Raw genomic sequence first — 20,255 nt, forward strand, 5'->3', positions numbered from 1 at the left:
CATAAAATATGGAAAAGATATATCTGTTGGTGTGAATCCAAAGGATTCCCATGGAATAAGATAAAAATTCCTAAGATTCTCTCCTTTCTACAAGAAGGTTTGGAGAAAGGATTATCTGCAAGTTCTCTAAAGGGACAGATCTCTGCTTTATCTGTCTTACTACACAAAAGACTGGCAGCTGTGCCAGATGTTCAAGCTTTTGTTCAGGCTCTGGTTAGGATCAAGCCTGTTTACAGACCTTTGACTCCCCCCTGGAGTCTAAATCTAGTTCTTTCAGTTCTTCAAGGGGTTCCGTTTGAACCTTTACATTCCATAGATATTAAGTTACTATCTTGGAAAGTTTTGTTTTTGGTTGCAATTTCTTCTGCTAGAAGAGTTTCAGAGTTATCTGCTCTGCAGTGTTCTCCGCCCTATCTGGTGTTCCATGCAGATAAGTTGGTTTTGTGTACTAAGGTTGTTTCTAACAAAAATATTAACCAGGAGATAGTTGTACCTTCTTTATGTCCGAATCCAGTTTCAAAGAAGGAACGTTTGTTACACATTTTGGACGTAGTCCGTGCTCTAAAATTCTATTTAGAGGCTACAAAAGATTTCAGACAAACATATTCCTTGTTTGTTGTTTATTCTGGTAAAAGGAGAGGTCAAAAAGCGACTTCTACCTCTCTTTCCTTTTGGCTTAAAAGCATCATCCGATTGGCTTATGAGACTGCCGGACGGCAGCCTCCTGAAAGAATCACAGCTCACTCCACTAGGGCTGTGGCTTCCACATGGGCCTTCAAGAACGAGGCTTCTGTTGACCAGATATGTAAGGCAGCGACTTGGTCTTCACTGCACACTTTTGCCAAATTTTACAAATTTGATACTTTTGCTTCTTCGGAGGCTATTTTTGGGAGAAAGGTTTTGCAAGCTGTGGTGCCTTCCGTTTAGGTAACCTGATTTGCTCCCTCCCTTCATCCGTGTCCTAAAGCTTTGGTATTGGTTCCCACAAGTAAGGATGACGCCGTGGACCGGACACACCAATGTTGGAGAAAACAGAATTTATGCTTACCTAATAAATTACTTTCTCCAACGGTGTGTCCGGTCCACGGCCCGCCCTTGTTTTTTAATCAGGTCTGATGAATTATATTCTCTAACTACAGTCACCACGGTACCATATGGTTTCTCCTATATATATTTCCTCCTGTCCGTCGGTCGAATGACTGGGGTGGGCGGAGCCTAGGAGGGACTATATGGCCAGCTTTGCTGGGACTCTTTGCCATTTCCTGTTGGGGAAGAGATATCCCACAAGTAAGGATGACGCCGTGGACCGGACACACCGTTGGAGAAAGTAATTTATCAGGTAAGCATAAATTCTGTTATCACAGCTCAAACAAGAGGGTTTACAGGGTATACAATCATTTACAGAGATAGCGGCGAAATTTCAGTTGCCAAGTAGAAACTCTTATGCATATCTGCAGATTAGGAGCTATGTTAATCAGCAATGCCATTTATATGGTATGGACTGGAACTTACAGGGAATAGAAGCAGGTCTTGTACTATATAGAGGTGGGGTAAGTTCAATTGCAGTTTGGTATAACTTACTAATGGCCAAATTGGGGGTCAACCATCTAGACAAGATTAAAGAATACTTGAATAAGTTTTTCCCCCAGGTTCAGCAACAGGACATACAACAATGTCTTTGCAATATGGAAGTAACTTTGGGTGTTTGTAGCTGGAAGGAATCTCAGTTCAAATGACTAAATATCTTCTATTTGACTCCCGATAGAATAAATGAATGGGCAAATATAGCACAGCATTACAAATGTTATATACATTTTTGTTGCTGGAAACTGCATGGAATCTAATCTTATGCATGTGGGTTTATAATGGGGAAATTAGGTCATGGCTGATTTGATGTGTAAATTATCCCCAAGTAAGTAAATATTGGGATAACAACCTATTCTTTTCTTCTGTACCCTGATTTGGATTATCAATAAAAAAAAAGACAAAAAAAAGAAATAAATAAGTTCATTGGAGGTTCCGTGGGAGGAGCTTAAGCATGGGCGCAAAAAAACTGAACACAGAGATGCTAAACACTGAACCAGGGCTACCCAAAGCTGTACAGCTCTATTTCGAGCACCCTGCATTTTCCCTAGGCAAGGATAATAGTTGCCGGGACAACAAGCATTTTGATACTCTCTGCGGGCCGCAGAACCCACAAGTGGAAAAAAGTGCAAAGCCTAAACATATGACCTGGTTGAGAACCAAAGAGTGACACCGAGGGCCGGACCTCTTTACACAGCAATACTGTCCGTTGGCCAGGACACATAAATTTTGCCTCAAGATAAGTTCCTGTTGAATACCTTATATTGTTTATATATATCTGATATACATATTTACTGGCTGAAGATTAGTGGTCACAGTTTCTTTTCTCTTTCTCTCTAAGCTGTGTATTATTAACAGCACAATACATGTGACTATCTACTTGGAGTGCCAGGAATTTATTGTCTATGCAGTGCTGCCATATCACCGATATGATTTATATGATCTGGCTGAAGGGTGGGGGCTGTTAATAATTATTGGACTGGGACTTAAGGCACAGCAGATTTAGTGTCTCATGCTGGTAAACATCCCTCCATGTAAGTGCCAGGAAATCACGCTTGCTAGTAAGATTTCATTTTCTGTTGCTTTCTGTATATTAACTCAAGAGCAGTTATAACCCAGCATAAGTTCTGGAGAAATAGTGAGGAGAAAGAGGATACCTACTCACGGAGTTGATAAAAGCATTCATAAACATTTATCAGGGTCTATCTGGGCCTACTAATATATCACAGTCCTTAGCTGACCGGAATATGGGTTACCCTCAGTCTTTATAAAAGCTGAACTTAGGCTGCTGCTGTACTCTCTGGATATCTCTCAATATTTATATTTATAAACATAATGGGCCCTCCTGGAAATGTCTTTGTCCCCTAAGCTAAACTTTTTTTAGGTTTGATAAGGTTTAGGGACTGAATGCATTTTTCCTTTTCAAGGAGGATAAGAAATAACTACACATTTCAGCACTAAGAATAAGACACTGTCATTGGAATCAGCCTGATCCTGAGGGAGGGATCCTTCTTTCTTTCATGTAATTGGCAAGAGTCCATGAGCTAGTGACGTATGGGATATACAATCCTACCAGGAGGGGCAAAGTTTCCCAAACCTCAAAATGCCTATAAATACACCCTCCACCACACCCACAATTCAGTTTTACAAACTTTGCCTCCTATGGAGGTAGTGAAGTAAGTTTGTGCTAGATTTCTACGTTGATATGTGCTTCTAAGCTTTTTTGAAGCCCGGTTCCTTTCAGAGTGCAGCGAATGACAGAGGGATGTGAAGGGAGTATTACCTATTGAATATAATGCTCATCCTAATGGGGATCTATTTCAGAGGTTCTCTGTTATTGGTCATAGAGATTCATCTCCTACCTCCCTTTTCAGATCGATAATATACTCTTATATACCATTACCTCTGCTGATTCTCGTTTCAGTACTGGTTTGGCTATCTACTTTATGTAGATGAGTGTCTTTTGGTAAGTATGTTTCCTTTATTTAAGACACTCTCAGCTATGGTTTGGCACTTTATATTTAAATTTCTAAATATATGTTTGTACTTATATTTGCCATGATTCAGGTTTATCAGTATATTTCCTTTTTGCAGACTGTCAGTTTCATATTTGGGAAATGCATATATAAAAAAATTCTTTCATGAAGTTTTCAAATTGACTCTCTTTTCAAAATTGCGGGCTGTTAGGCTTGCGGGAGCGCAAAATGCTATAATTTATTGCGTCATTCTTGGCGCGAGATTTTTTTTTTGGCGCGAGAATTACGTTTGTTGACGTAATTTCGTCATTTCTGGCATCTTAGTTGGCGCCGAGTTTTTTCACATAGTTGCGTCATCTATGACACTCGTGTTTGTTGCAGACGTTCTTGGCGCCAAAAAATATTTTGTCAGTTGGGCGTTGTACTTGACGCCAAACTTTTTGACATTATTTAAGACTTAATTTCTTTTTTGCTTCTGGTTTCCAGAGGCTTATTTTGTTTTGCATTTCTTTCCCATTCCTGAAACTGCCATATAAGGAAATTGATAATTTTGCTGTATATGTTATTTTTTCTCTTACATATTGCAAGATGTCTCAAACTGACCCTGTTTCAGAATCTACTACTGGAATCCTGCTGCCTGATGCCGGTTCTACCAAAGCAAAGTGCATTTGTTGTAAACTTGTGGTAACTGTTCCTCCGGCTGTAATTTGTGATAGTTGTCATGACAAACTTTTACATGCATACAATATTTCCATTAGTAGTAGTCCAGTACCTGTTGCTGGTCCTTCAACATCTAATGCTCAGGATATTCCTGTTAATGTGAGAGAATTTGTTTCTAATTCCATTCAGAAGGCTTTGTCTGTCATACCGACTTCTAATAAACTTAAAAGGTCTTTTAAAACTTCTCATAAAATTGATGAATTTTTAAATGACCGCCAACATTCTGATTTATCTATCTCTGATGAGGATCTATCTGGTTCAGAAGATTCTGCCTCAGATATTGATACTGACAAATCTTCATATTTGTTTAAAATGGAGTATATTCGTTCCTTATTAAAGGAGGTGTTGATTGCATTAGATATGGAGGAGACTAGTCCTTTTGATATTAAAACTAATAAACGTTTAAATTCGTTTTTTAAACCTCATGTAGTTATTCCTGAGGTTTTTCCAGTTCCTGATGCTATTTCAGATGTGATTTCTAGGAAATGGAATAGACTGGGTACTTCTTTTACTCCTTCTTCAAGGTTTAAGAAATTGTATCCTTTGCCGTCTGATAGATTGGAGTTTTGGGTAAAGATCCCCAAAGTTGATGGGGCCATCTCTACTCTTGCAAAGTGTACTACTATTCCGACGGCAGATAGTACTTCTTCTAAAGATCCTTTAGATAGAAAATTTGAATCTTATCTAAGGAAGGCTTATTTATGTTCAGGTCATCTTCTTAGGCCTGCTATTTCTTTAGTGAAAAAGGGTGTGTGTACAAGCGCTAAGGTAATCCCCAAGCTGTATCCAAACAGAGATCCTAACCAACCTCCAAAAAATATGCACAAGTAGTAAGAAGTGAATACAGCGCCAACAAGAGGCCAAGGGATAAATATACTCACAGAGAGATAAAAGAAGATTATTTAATGAACCATGTTAAAAAGCATCAGTAATAAAAGACTATATATAAAAAATGTAAAAAGCACATATAAATAAAATTACAAATACAGGAATATCTTACAGAAGCGGCTCAAAGGGCCAAAGCTGATAATTACAATAAAAACAGAGGTAATAACAGGTGATCAGTGTGAGTGGTACACCAGAATAAGAGTGTATACTAATAAAACAGAATTAGCCTAAGTACAACTGTAGCAAGTGCATCAAGCAAAAAACTAATAAACAATAATACAAACAATAGTGTTCAAAATTAGTGTTACAAAAATAGTGTTCCAAAAAATAGAAAAATGCACTGCAGTGCAAAAAAAGGGGGGTAGCAAAATAATTGTATAGATACAATCAAATAGTGAGTGAGTGCAAATGGATATAAAAATGCTAGCTACTTAATCCAGTGAGATTAAGATATAATTAAATAAAATACACAATATGCAATAACATAAAAAATAAAATACACAATATGCAATAACATAAAAAATAAAATATAAAATATAATCCAAAAAAGTGTTCAAAAAGTTGATCAACAAATGTTAGTGAAGAACAAAAATAAGTCAATCAAAACTAAAAAATGGAAAAAATGGGTGATGAAAAGCATCTGGATCTGTTAAAGTAACTAACATTGGAAGGAATCAATTTCCTCACTTTCACCTTGCTTTTCATCACCCATTTTTTCCATTTTTTAGTTTTGATTGACTTATTTTTATTCTTCACTAACATTTGTTGATCAACTTTTTGAACACTTTTTTCGATTATATTTTATATTTTATTTTTTATGTTATTGCATATTGTGTATTTTATTTTTTATGTTATTGCATATTGTGTATTTTATTTAATTATATCTTAACCTCACTGGATTAAGTAGCTAGCATTTTTATATCCATTTGCACTCACTCACTATTTGATTGTATCTATACAATTATTTTGCTACCCCCCTTTGTTTTGCACTGCAGTGCATTTTTCTATTTTTTGGAACACTATTTTTGTAACACTAATTTTGAACACTATTGTTTGTATTATTGTTTATTAGTTTTTTGCTTGATGCACTTGCTACAGTTGTACTTAGGCTAATTCTGTTTTATTAGTATACACTCTTATTCTGGTGTACCACTCACACTGATCACCTGTTATTACCTCTGTTTTTATTGTAATTATCAGCTTTGGCCCTTTGAGCCGCTTCTGTAAGATATTCCTGTATTTGTAATTTTATTTATATGTGCTTTTTACATTTTTTATATATAGTCTTTTATTACTGATGCTTTTTAACATGGTTCATTAAATAATCTTCTTTTATCTCTCTGTGAGTATATTTATCCCTTGGCCTCTTGTTGGCGCTGTATTCACTTCTTACTACTTCTGCTATTTCTTTAGCTAATGTTGCAGCTGCTTCAACTTTTTGGTTGGAAACATGCTAATAATTTCATTTGTGATGCCATTTTTGATATCATTAGAATTTATGTTAGATATGTCTTTAGCTATTTTAGCTAGAAGAGCTTTATGGCTTAAATCTTGGAATTCTGATATGACTTCTAAATCAACGTTGCTATCTCTCTCTTTCCAAGGTAATAAATTATTTGGTTCTCAGTTGGATTCGCTTATTTCAACTGTCACTGGAGGGAAGGGAGCTTTTTTGCCTCAGGATAAAAAATCTAAGGGTAAATTTAAGGCTGCTAACCATTTTCGTTCCTTTCGACAAAATAAGGAACAGAAACCTGATCCTTCCCCTAAGGGAACGGTTTCCGATTGGAAGCCTTCTTCAGTCTGGAATAAATCCAAGCCATTTAAAAGATCAAAATCAGCCCCCAAGTCTGCATAAAGGTGCGGCCCTCATTCCAGCCCAGCTGGTAGGGGGCAGACTAAGATTTTTCAAGGATGTTTGGATCAATTCAGTCCAAAATCATTGGATTCAGAACATTGTCTCTCAGGGGTACAGAATAGGTTTCAAAGTAAGGCGCCTGTAAGAAGTTTCTTTCTCTCACGCATTCGAGTGAACCCAGAAAAAGCTCAGGCTTTCCTGAAGTGTGTTTTAGACCTGGAGTTGTCTGGGGTAATTGTGCCAGTTCCTTTTCAGGAACGGGGTCTGGGGTTTTATTCAAATCTGTTCATTGTCCCAAAGAAGGAGAATTCTTTCAGACCAGTTCTGGATCTAAAAATTTTGAATCGTTATGTAAGAATACCAACATTCAAGATTGTGACTATAAGGACTATTCTGCCTTATATTCAGCAAGGGCATTATATGTCCACAATAGACAGGATGCATATCTTCATATTCCGATTCATCCAGATCACTATCAGTTCCTGAGATTCTCTTTTCTAGACAAGCATTACCAATGTGTTGCTCTTCCTTTTGGCCTAGCAACAGCTCCAAGGATCTTTTCAAAGGTTCTTGGTGCCCTACTCTCTGTAATCAGAGAGCGGGTATTGCGGTGTTTCCTTATTTGGACGATTTCTTGGTACTTTCTCAGTCTTTACATTCTGCAGAATCTCACATGAATCAACTAGTGTTGTTTCTTCAAAGACATGGTTGGAGGATTAATTTACCAAAAAGTTCTTTGAGTCCTCAGACAAGGGTAACCTTTTTAGGATTCCAAATAGATTCAGTATCCATGACTTTGTCTCTAACAGACAACAGATGTCTGAAATTGGTTTCAGCTTGTCGGAACCTTCAGTTTCAATCATTCCCTTCAGTAGCTATGTGCATGGAGGTTTTAGGTCTCATGACTGCAGCATCGAACGCGATCCCCTTTGCTCGTTTTCACATGAGACCTCTTTAGCTTTGTATGCTGAACCAATGGTGCAGGGATTATACAAAGATATCACAATTAATATCCTTAAATCCCAATGTTCGACTATCTCTGACTTGCTGACTTGGTGGTTAGATCACCATCATATAGTTCATGGGGCCTCTTTTGTTCATCCAACCTGGACTGTGATCACAACAGATGCGAGTCTTTCAGGTTGGGGAGCTGTCTGGGGATCTCTGGCAGCGCAGGGGGTTTGGAAATCTCAAGAGGCGAGATTACCAATCAATATTTTGGAACTCCGTGCGATTCTCAGAGCTCTTCAGTTTTGGCCTCTACTGAAGAGAGAACCATTTATTTGTTTTCAGACAGACAATGTCACAACTGTGGCATATTTCAATCATCAGGGTGGGACTCACAGTCTTCAGGCTATGAAAGAAGTATCTTGGATACTTGCTTGAGCAGAATCCAGCTCCTGTCTAATCTCTGCGGTCCATATCCGAGGTATAGACAATTGGGAAGCGGATTATCTCAGTCGTCAGACTTTACATCCGGGAGAGTGGTCTCTTCACCCAGATGTGTTTTTTCAGATTTTTCAGATGTGGGGGCTTCCAGAAATAGATCTGATGGCTTCTCATCTAAACAGGACACTTCCCAGGTATCTGTCCAGGGATCCTCAGGCGGAAGCAGTGGATGCGTTGACACTTCCTTGGAATTATCAACCTGCTTATATTTTTCCGCCTCTAGTTCTTCTTCCAAGAGTGATTTCCAAAATCATAATGGCTCCAGCATGGCCACACAGGTTTTGGTATGCGGATCTTATTCGGATGTCCAGTTGCCAACCTTGACCACTTCCATTAAGGCTAGACCTTCTATCTCAAGTCCCATTTTTCCATCAGGATCTCAAATCATTAAATTTGAAGGTATGGAGATTGAACGCTTAGTGCTTAGTCATAGAGGTTTCTCTGACTCAGTGATTAATACTATGTTGCAGGCTCGTAAATCTGTGTCTAGTAAGATTTATTATCAAGTTTGGAAGACTTACATTTCATGGTGCTCTTCTCATAAATTCTCTTGGCATTCTTTTGGAATTCCTAGAATTTTACAGTTTCTTCAGGATGGTTTAGATAAGGGTTTGTCTGCAAGTTCCTTGAAAGGACAAATCTCTGCTCTTTCTGTTCTGTGCCACAGAAAAATTGCTAATCTTCCTGATATTCATTGTTTTGTTCAGGCTTTGGTTCGTATCAGGCCTGTCATTAAATCAATCTCTCCTCCTTGGAGTCTTAATTTGGTTTTGAAGGCTTTACAGGCTCCTCCGTTTGAGCCTATGCATTCTCTGGACATTAAATTACTTTCTTGGAAAGTATTGTTTCTTTTGGCCATCTCTTCTGCTAGAAGAGTTTCTGAATTATCTGCTCTTTCTTGTGAGTCTCCTTTTCTGATTTTTCATCAGGATAAGGCGGTTTTGTGGACTTAGTTTAAATTTTTACCTAAAGTTGTGAACTCCAACAACATTAGTAGAGAAATTGTTGCCCCTTCTTTGTGTCCTAATCCTAAGAATTCTCTGGAGAGATCCTTACATTCTTTGGATGTGGTAAGAGCTTTGAAATATTATGTTGAAGCTACTAAAGATTTCAGGAAGACTTCTAGTCTATTTGTTATCTTCTCTGGTGCTAGGAAAGGTTAGAAGGCCTTTGCTATTTCCTTGGCTTCTTGGTTAAAGCTTTTGATTCATCATGCTTATTTGGAGTCGGGTAAATCCCTGCCCCAGAGGATTACGGCTCATTCTACTAGGTCAGTTTCTACTTCCTGGGCTTTTAAGAATGAAGCTTCTGTTGATCAGATTTGCAAAGCAGCAACTTGGTCTTCTTTGCATACTTTTACTAAATTCTACCATTTTGATATTTTTTCTTCTTCTGAAGCAGTTTTTGGTAGAAAAGTACTTCAGGCAGCTGTTTCAGTTTGATTCTTCTGCTTATAATTTCAGTTTTTTTCATTATTAAGATTAAAACTTTTGATTTGAATTGTGGATTAATTTTTCAGTGGAATTGGCTGTCTTTATTTGTATCCCTCCCTCTCTAGTGACTCTTGCGTGGAGTTCCACATCTTGGGTATTTGCTATCCCATACGTCACTAGCTCATGGACTCTTGCCAATTACATGAAAGAAAATATAATTTATGTAAGAATTTACCTGATAAATTAATTTCTTTCATATTGGCAAGAGTCCATGAGACCCACCCTTTTTATGGTGGTTATGATTTTTTTGTATAAAACACATTTATTCCAATTCCTTGTTGATGCTTTCACTGGTGGGTGTAGTGGGGGGCATATTTATAGGCATTTTAAGGTTTGGGAAACTTTGCCCCTCCTGGTAGGATTGTATATCCCATAAATCACTAGCTAATGGACTCTTGCCAATATGAAAGAAATGAATTTATCAGGTAAATTCTTACATAAATTATGTTTTTCTGACCATTGACTGATTGAGTATCATTGGAGACATATCTTATTGATCTATATAACATAGCCTAAAGTATCCATCTTTGAAGCTTTGGGACATTTAATCTTCTTATCTCCAGGGACATAACTTCCTCAGGACCACTCTTGGAAAAGTTATACTATAATAATAACTACATTTATTTCTTTTTTTTTGTTATCCTTATATACCAGAACTTACTCTCAAGGGTTTGAACTCCTGATAATCTCTCTTAGAATACAATTATATATTGTATACAGAAGAAAAACAGAAAAAAACTAATAGTAAGAGGTTAATTTATCTATGTATCTATCCTTGATTGAATGCAACATTAGTTTATTCTTATATAGGTATATAACTGTTTAATTACTTCAGAGAAGATCTGGGGAAAAGTATTGATACCACGCCAATTTTCCTTTATTTTATAAATTTGAATCTTAACAGTACATTATTTGTAGGTAGAGAAGTTTGAGATCTTCTGAATAGTACTGATATGTGATAAATGTCTGCTTTTTTTTATAAGGTTAAAGGGACAGTCAACCTTCACAACAATGTGTTCTCCATCATTAGTTTTAGCTTTAATTGGTTTTCCTACCTGTTTGCCAGCACGCTGCCCACAATGGTCTCAGTGATATTTTGAAAAGAATCACAATGAAAAATGATGTCTTCATTTTACAAATGGCCCCTGAACTCCTCCTACCGCCGTCTTCTTCATTCACAGGCCTCTTGTATTTATTTTTTTCAAATTTCGTGCCTGTGGACGTTGATGATGTCACCGCGTTGTTCCCCTATTAACTGTGCATGCGCAAACCCCACCGGAAGTGTTTGGGATGTATTTAGGGTTGCACAATCATAAGCCAGCCATAGCGATTTGAACTTCAGAGCTGTATCAGAGCTGTGTGTCCTGTTCCAAACAACTTGCATTCTACAGCAGATGCATTAGTGCTTTGTTGGCACTGACCAACTCCCAAGTGCCATCCATCACCTATGTGAGGTACAAGTAGAGCAGTGTGTGCGTCCCTCCAGCTGGGGAGTAGGGTCTGCTACATTGCCAGGATCAGTATGAGTTCATAGTTTGTAAAGCTGGGCTTGAGGGAAGCGTAGACCCGAGCACACACACCGTAATGTGCAGCTTGTCTCCGTGGGAAAACCTCTCGCATTGCTGGGCACACGGGTCGTTTTACAGGGTCTGTTATTTATAAACGTATAATTAAAATCGGAGGTCAGTTTGAATCCAATGTTTAAACTGTGCAAACATTTACAGCTCTCGTTTCTATATTCAGTATTTATTTGTGAGCAGTTTTTGTAATTTATAGTTAAACGTATTTATATTACGTCATATGTTTAAATTAAATCTCCCTGACATCAGTCTTTCTTCTTAGCACTAATTCCGTGTGATATCTTGCCCTGGGATCACAGGGACAGATTGCCAGCACTGTAGCCTTTCTTCACCCCTACAATATCTGTCCACTAATCAAGACATCATTTATGGAACTGCTGCAACTACTTGTACTTACTCCTTGCTCATCAGGAGCTAGCAAGATAGGGTCAAAATCTGATGGGAACTGTGGGGATAAGGTCCTAGATCAGGGTATTACAAGATGTCTGGCTGGGGAGCATAATGCTGCAGTGCCATTCTTAATACATGGTCATGCATACTTACACTGTTTTATAGTATGCTTCATTTTAAAAAAAAGTTAATTGAATATGTGAATATATATACACACACGTACATAGTTATGTACAAACACAAAACCTAGAACAGTCTAAATTCTAACTTTTCTGCTCCACTTAATTGGTCTGGGACTTATTGACTTGTTATATATATATATATATATATATATATATACACACACATATATGTGTGTCTTGGTCTTTGTTACTCCCATCTTTATATGGTACAACTGGCAGGGTGCAAAGTAAAAGTCTTGCATAAAAAAAACAGCCTGTATTCAATGGTATTTCAAATAAAAGTGAATATTTAATGTGTTTTGGGTGTTAGCTCCTTCCATACAAGGCAAGGTAGGGTCTAACACTCCAAAACATCACATTAAATGTTTACTGTGGGGGGGGTTAACCTTTATATATGTATGTGTGCATATTTGTGTATACACATATATATGTGTGTATATATATATATATATATATATATATATATATATATATTTTTCCAGTGATCCACTAGTCCCGGATGATTGCAGCGGACGATTTCAAAATTTGACTTGAGTGGACTAGTCTAGTCACAATTTCCCTTTGGGCTAAACTAATAGCTTTTAACCCTGTCCTCTGTATAGTACACCATAGTGATATTTTTCCACTTCTGTGTGTGTATATGTGTATATATATATATATATATATATATATATATATATATACACAATGCTAGGGACGAGTAAGAAATTGCAGTGGACAATTAAAAAAATGTTCTTTTTTTTTCCTATCTTAAAATAAGTGGATTAGTAGCATATATAGTATCATGTGTAAGAAAATACTTTTTATTATATATTTAACATGAGTGTATTAATAATATTTTTGCCCCAACTGGTAAAACTATTGTGCATATATATGAATATATATATATGTGTGTGTGTGTCCATGTATATTGTCACTATTATTAATTTTGTTGTTAATATTATTTATTTTATATATGCAGGGCTGGTCCTCCAGTATGTTCAAACAGGTTATGAGTTTAATATTTTGCTCCTAATGATTACACTGATATTTGATTAATACTTCAGCCCAGAAAGTGTGATATATTTGGTTAATTTAGCTGAGTAATAGTCCAAAAGGATGTAAATACTTTATGATCTTCCAGATTCTCACAGAATTCTACATTCTTTTCACCTTATCCTACATATTATGCAAATACAAAGCCTGGGCATTATCACCCCTACCTTTGTATGGGTATTATACTAAACCCCACAGGCACAGTTTTGTATGAACATAATCCCCTGGGATTATTCTCACCCCCAGTGTAGGCATTATCCCCCCAACCTGAATATGATGCTATTCCCTAGTCTGAGTATTGCATTATACTAACCTTCAATATTGGCATTAGCCTAAGCCCACTCTGGGTATGATTCTGGCTAGTATGCTTTCACATAGCCCATGGGTCCACATGTGAGTCATTTCTGGATTAATGGGCTATTTCATATTATGAAAATATTCTTTTTATTTTTATAATGATTAAAAAAAAAATGTATAATGGATACTGTGTAATTCTAGGCAGTTTTACATATTTTGTCTAAAATATATATATATTCTTCAGCTCTATTTATCTGTCTATCTGTATTCTTGCAATAAACTTAGCAGAATCATGGCTACAGGTTCCCTCCATATGCAACTTATGCCATGCAGTTGCTTAGATACTATAATAGTCCTGGCATGAGCATCACTGCCACTTGAGTGATCCTAAATGCATAGCTTCACACACACCCAGTGGTCCCTTGTATCTTTGTAGCTGTTCTATGTTTGGATTCTGTTTCAGCTATGGAAGATCAGACATGATTAGAAGTGGACCTTACATTTTTTCCCCTATTATTATAAAGGTCTGTATTAAAAAGGGCCTTTATAGTGATAAAATGACATGTTCAGGAACAGAAGTTTTTGGTGCTCCCAAACAGTATTTTAACTATGTGTTTTTGTCCCACCTATAGACACAATGCACTACTGTGAATCGGCTAATACCCTTATAACTTATATATCTTTAAAGAATAATTATTTAATAAACATTTTTTTGTCTTCAAACAGTTCTGGACATTGTTGCCATTTTCGGGAAGAAAATACTACACTTTTGTTCAACGTCTTGAGGTTACATGTAAGTACAATCTTTACCCTGTCTCCCCCTGGGTTCCTGCCTCCCCTTATAACTTATTCAATTAATAACTAATTATTAATTTTTCATTATTATTTTTCTTCAAACAGTTCTGTACATTGCGATCTTCTGGAATTCATCAAAGAAAATACTCTTGCTGTTAGATGTAAGTACAATTGTCACCCTGTGTTGCTCTGTGTCCCTCTCTCCTCCGGGTCCCTGTCCCCCGTCCCCTGTGTTCCTGTCCCCCTGTCTACCGCTGGGTCTCCCTGTCCTCTGTCCTATTTTTTTTTTTATAACATATTCATCTGAATAACACAATTACTGTATGACAGCAAAGGCGAACAAATATTGCATTAGCTTTTTTTTAAAAATATAACTATCTGCCTTAATAGCACCAATGGGGTGTATATATTATTGGATATAACATACCAACACATAACAGAATTTCATTCAAACTGTAAATATCAATCTTCACACAAGCACAATTCAAAATTCACTATTGATGACACACAATTAGAACTACATTTATCTAATTTGTAACTATTAGTGTAGGACCTAGGTAGAGGAGGGGCCGTGAAGTTGGCACCTGGGCTTATCAACATTTGGCCAACTGTTTTGATATGTGGGTATGGTGTTCATTTGGCCAAGTGCTGTAACTAACCCTTCTATTTTATTGTATTACTAGTATGAAGAATTTATAAGTGTTTCTGTTCTCTAAATTTGGTACATTAATGTTCTGTGTAATTGTTTGTATTGTACAATAACCGTTATATATATATGTTTGTATGTGTGTGTATACAGATAGTTCGGTAAGTATAAAGATAGATGAAATGAGCAGTTGCCAGCTATATCACATGCGCACTAACTTCACAGCCCTTTAAACCACTAAATAAAGTTTAATTTGTCCGGTGTGTGCTACTGGTAACTGGCACAGTTAACTTTATTTTGGGGTTTAAAGGTCTGTGACATTAGTGTGCATGTGATTTAGCTGGCACCTGGTTATTTCATCCAGATGTAACAAGCACGTAGCAAGCGATATGTTCGCCCTTAGATTCTTGGAAGTTGTGTGTGCAAGCATCATTTCAAGGGCCTAAACTGTGAGAGCTGCCAGGATTTATATATATATATATATATATATATATATATATATATATATATATATATATATATATATATATATATATATATATACATATATATATATATATATATATGTGTGTGTGTGTGTATATATATATATATATATATATATGTGTGTGTGTGTATATATATATATATATGTGTTTGTGTGTATATATATATATATATATATATGTGTGTGTGTGTATATATATATATATATGTGTGTGTGTGTGTATATATATATATATATATATATATGTGTGTGTGTATATATATGTGTATATACATATATATATATATATAACATAATTTATGCTTACTTGATAAATTTATTTCTCTTGTAGTGTATCCAGTCCACGGATCATCTATTACTTGTGGGATATTCTCCTTCCCAACAGGAAGTTGCAAGAGGATCACCCACAGCAGAGCTGCTATATAGCTCCTCCCCTAACTGTCATATCCAGTCATTCGACCGAAAACAAACAGAGAAAGGAGAAACCATAGGGTGCAGTGGTGACTGTAGTTTAATTAAAATTTAGACCTGCCTTAAAAGGACAGGGCGGGCCGTGGACTGGATACACTACAAGAGAAATAAATTTATCAGGTAAGCATAAATTATGTTTTCTCTTGTTAAGTGTATCCAGTCCACGGATCATCCATTACTTGTGGGATACCAATACCAAAGCTAAAGTACACGGATGATGGGAGGGACAAGGCAGGATTAAGCGGAAGGAACCACTGCCTGAAGAACCTTTCTCCCAAAAACAGGCTCAGAAGAAGCAAAAGTATCAAATTTGTAAAATTTTGAAAAAATGTGAAGCGAAGACCAAGTCGCAGCCTTGCAAATCTGTTCAACAGAGGCCTCATTTTTGAAGGCCCAGGTGGAAGCCACAGCTCTAGTAGAATGAGCTGTAATCCTTTCAGGGGGCTGCTGTCCAGCAGTCTCATAGTCTAGGCGTATTACGCTCCGAAGCCAAAAGGACAGAGAGGTTGCCGAAGCTTTTTGACCTCTCCTCTGTCCAGAGTAAACTACAAACAGGGAAGATGTTTGACGAAAATCCTTAGTAGCTTGTAAGTAAAACTTCAAGGCACGGACTACGTCCAGATTATGTAAAAGACGTTCCTTCTTTGAAGAAGGATTAGGACACAATGATGGAACAACAATCTCTTGATTGATATTCTTGTTATAAACCACCTTAGGTAAAAACCCAGGTTTGATACGCAGAACTACCTTATCTGCATGAAAAATCAGATAAGGAGAATCACATTGTAAGGCAGATAGCTCAGAGACTCTCCGAGCCGAGGAAATAGCCATCAAAAACAGAACTTTCCAAGATAAAAGTTTAATATCAATGGAATGAAGGGGTTCAAACGGAACTCCTTGAAGAACTTTAAGAACCAAGTTTAAGCTCCACGGAGGAGCAACAGGTTTAAACACAGGCTTAATTCTAACCAAAGCCTGGCAAAATGCCTGAACGTCTGGAACCTCTGCCAGACGCTTGTGAAAAAGAATAGACAGAGCAGAAATCTGTCCCTTTAAGGAACTAGCTGATAATCCTTTGTCCAAGCCCTCTTGGAGAAAAGACAATATTCTAGGAATCCTAACCTTACTCCATGAGTAATTCTTGGATTCACACCAATAAAGATATTTACTCCATATCTTGTGGTAGATTTCCCTGGTAAAAGGCTTTCGTGTCTGTATTAAGGTATCAATGACTGACTCGGAGAAGCCACGCTTTGATAGAATCAAGCGTTCAATCTCCATGCAGTCAGTCTCAGAGAAATTAGATTTGGATGATTGAAAGGACCTTGTATCAGAAGGTCCTGTCTTAGAGGCAGAGTCCATGGTGGAAAGGATGACATGTCCACTAGGTCTGCATACCAAGTCCTGCGTGGCCACGCAGGTGCTATCAGAATCACTGATGCTCTCTCCTGTTTGATTTTGGCAATCAGTCGAGGGAGCAGAGGAAACGGTGGAAACACATAAGCCAGGTTGAAGAACCAAGGCGCTGCTAGAGCATCTATCAGTGTCGCTTCTGGGTCCCTGGACCTGGATCCGTAACAAGGGAGCTTGGCTTTCTGGCAAGACGCCATGAGATCCAACTCTGGTTTGCCCCAACGATGAATCAATTGAGCAAACACCTCCGGATGGAGTTCCCACTACCCCGGATGGAAAGTCTGACGACTTAGAAAATCCGCCTCCCAGTTCTCCACGCCTGGGATATGGATTGCTGACAGGTGGCAAGAGTGGGACTCTGCCCAGCGAATTATTTTTGAGACTTCTAACATTGCTAGGGAACTCCTGGTTCCCCCTTGATGGTTGATGTAAGCCACAGTCGTGATGTTGTCTGACTGAAATCTGATGAACCTCAGTGTTGCTAACTGAGGCCAAGCCAGAAGAGCATTGAATTTCGCTCTTAACTCCAGAATATTTATTGGAAGGAGTTTCTCCTCCTGAGTCCACGATCCCTGTGCCTTCAGGGAGTTCCAGACTGCACCCCAACCTAGAAGGCTGGCATCTGTTGTTACAATTGTCCAATCTGGCCTGCGAAAGGTCATACCCTTGGACAGGTGGACCCGAGACAACCACCAGAGAAGAGAATCTCTGGTCTCTTGATCCAGATTTAGCAGAGGGGACAAATCTGTGTAATCCCCATTCCACTGACTCAGCATGCATAATTGCAGCGGTCTGAGATGTAGGCGCGCAAATGGCACTATGTCCATTGCCGCTACCATTTAGCCAATTACCTCCATACACTGAGCCACCGAAGGGCGCGGAATGGAGTGAAGAACACGGCAAGCATTTAGAAGTTTTGATAACCTGGACTCCGTCAGGTAAATTTTCATTTCTACAGAATCTATAAGAGTCCCTAAGAAGGAGACTCTTGTGAGTGGGGATAGAGAACTCTTTTCCTCGTTCACTTTCCACCCATGCGACCTCAGAAATGCCAGAACTGGGGGGCGGAGCCAACGCCGGGAGAGCTAAGTCGCATTTGAAGTGAGCTCCCGCAACAAATCCAACAAATCTAGTAAAACCTCACATAATACCCCACTTCAATGTTTTTTTTTATTTTACTATAGCTCCCTTCACACTCCTACTACTTTCCTTGTATAGTTTGGGCTGAGCGTAGGGAGTGAAAGGTGCCAGGAACAACGGCTGATCGTTACACCATTGAAAGCTCATATGCGAGTTGAGCTGAGGAGGTAATTACAACTCAGAGCCTGATACCACCTCCGGACCTTGTGTCCGCCAAGACAGCACCCCTCCACATACAGTCTGACGCTTACCGCTACAGCGCCAGAAGGTAGAACTTCACAGCAGCCTAAAATCTACAAGCCGCATGACGGCAGCGCCATCTTGGCTCCCAGCCACAAACCACGTGGTCAGCACTGTGATTCACCTACGGGGTAGTGACTCCTTGACATACCCTAACTGGACCAGCGATTGACCCACAGTGTCAAAGGAACATCTCCTTGCGAAGCAGGCGACAATAGAGGTGAGCTGGTGACTTTACTTATACATATTATAGCCACGCTCTGTCGCAACAGATTACACTACTGGGGCCTGGGTCAGAAATTAGGCCCTTATCAATAATGGACTGAATAGAAAGTCAATAGGAATAATAGGAGAGACACTGGCAATAATTGATAAAGCACCTTACTGGGATCTTAACAACAGCTCTGCATAAATTCAATATTGCACATACATTAATTAACAAGACCTAATTACCAGGGCAAGGTTCATTTGAAAGGCCTATATTTCGTTTTTAGCCCATCTTTGCTGAGAACTGTACAGGTGGACACTATTGCATTTTTAAAGGCAAAATAACAGGAGGTCTATATAAGGGTCTCACATTAACAGCTAGATTGGAATTGCTGTCTCAGTTTACAGCATTGAACACTGAATGATCTCTTGCTACTGGGACTCAGGGTGAAGATAAAGTCTGAACTAATCATTTAATTTGCCCAATAGCACCCTATTCTCACAACAGCCCTAACACTGCAATAATGAGATAGAATCCTACAATCAGGCCATAGGAAGCCCACCCTAACATCAGTGTTCTACTTTTCCTGATATATCCCCTACAATCAGAGGACTCATATTTCAAGAGGGGAATAAGAAATTTGTTTGTTGTATTTTGAAGTAAGCACACATATCTCACGAAGAGGAGTGGGATACACCAACCTTACAAAATTATGTCACAGTCTCAAAGGAAAAAGAACAAGCCTCAATTCCCACAAAAAAAAACAGTCATGGATCATTTTAGCCCAGCACTGCTGGACCACTATACTGCATTGGAGCCCCCTGACTCTCCTGGTTCTGATTCCTCTGAATTTCCTTTATCAGCCTTGAAGAATATCCAACACAGTTCTGGAGAGGCGGTGACTCATACTTTCATACTAGATTCCTTAAAAACCATGTTAGATGACCATCACTCATCGTTTGCTGCTAAGCTATCCGCCTCAACAGCGGAACTGAATAAAGAAATTTCATGCACGAATGAGCGTATTGACACACTTGAGAGGCGCTGTGAGGACCTAGCTACTGAACAGTCTAACTGCTTAACATATGCCCAAAATCTATCAGAATATATGGACTCGGTTGAAGACAAGATAGCGGACCTCGAGGACAGATCCCGGCGCAACAACCTAAGGATCCGGGGGGTACCGGAATCTGTCTCCTCTAGCGATCTACAGTCCTTTCTGAAAGATCTTTTCCAGCAACTAGCTCCAATATCTTCAGAGTCTGAAAATTTGATAGACAGAGCTCATCGTTCTCTAAGACCTAAGGGCCTCTCTGAGGATCAACCGCGTGATGTCATTGTTCGACTCCATTATTTTACATATAAAGAAAGGGTACAGAGGGCACACTTTCAGAAACCCATAC

The 20,255-nt window shown here is 38.3% G+C and overlaps 1 protein-coding gene across 1 annotated transcript in view; it reads left to right on the forward strand.

Annotated features, from left to right (window-relative positions):
• Positions 1 to 20,255, forward strand: part of LOC128659994 (uncharacterized) — a 45,793-nt gene that overhangs the window by 18,432 nt on the left and 7,106 nt on the right. The window contains exons 2-3 of the mRNA XM_053713586.1: positions 14,179 to 14,245; positions 14,353 to 14,408. The gene's annotated coding sequence lies outside the window, so the exon portion shown is untranslated. The remainder of the gene's footprint in view (positions 1 to 14,178; positions 14,246 to 14,352; positions 14,409 to 20,255) is intronic.

Source organism: Bombina bombina, chromosome 5 (assembly GCF_027579735.1).
Source record: "Bombina bombina isolate aBomBom1 chromosome 5, aBomBom1.pri, whole genome shotgun sequence".
Taxonomy (NCBI): domain Eukaryota; kingdom Metazoa; phylum Chordata; class Amphibia; order Anura; family Bombinatoridae; genus Bombina; species Bombina bombina.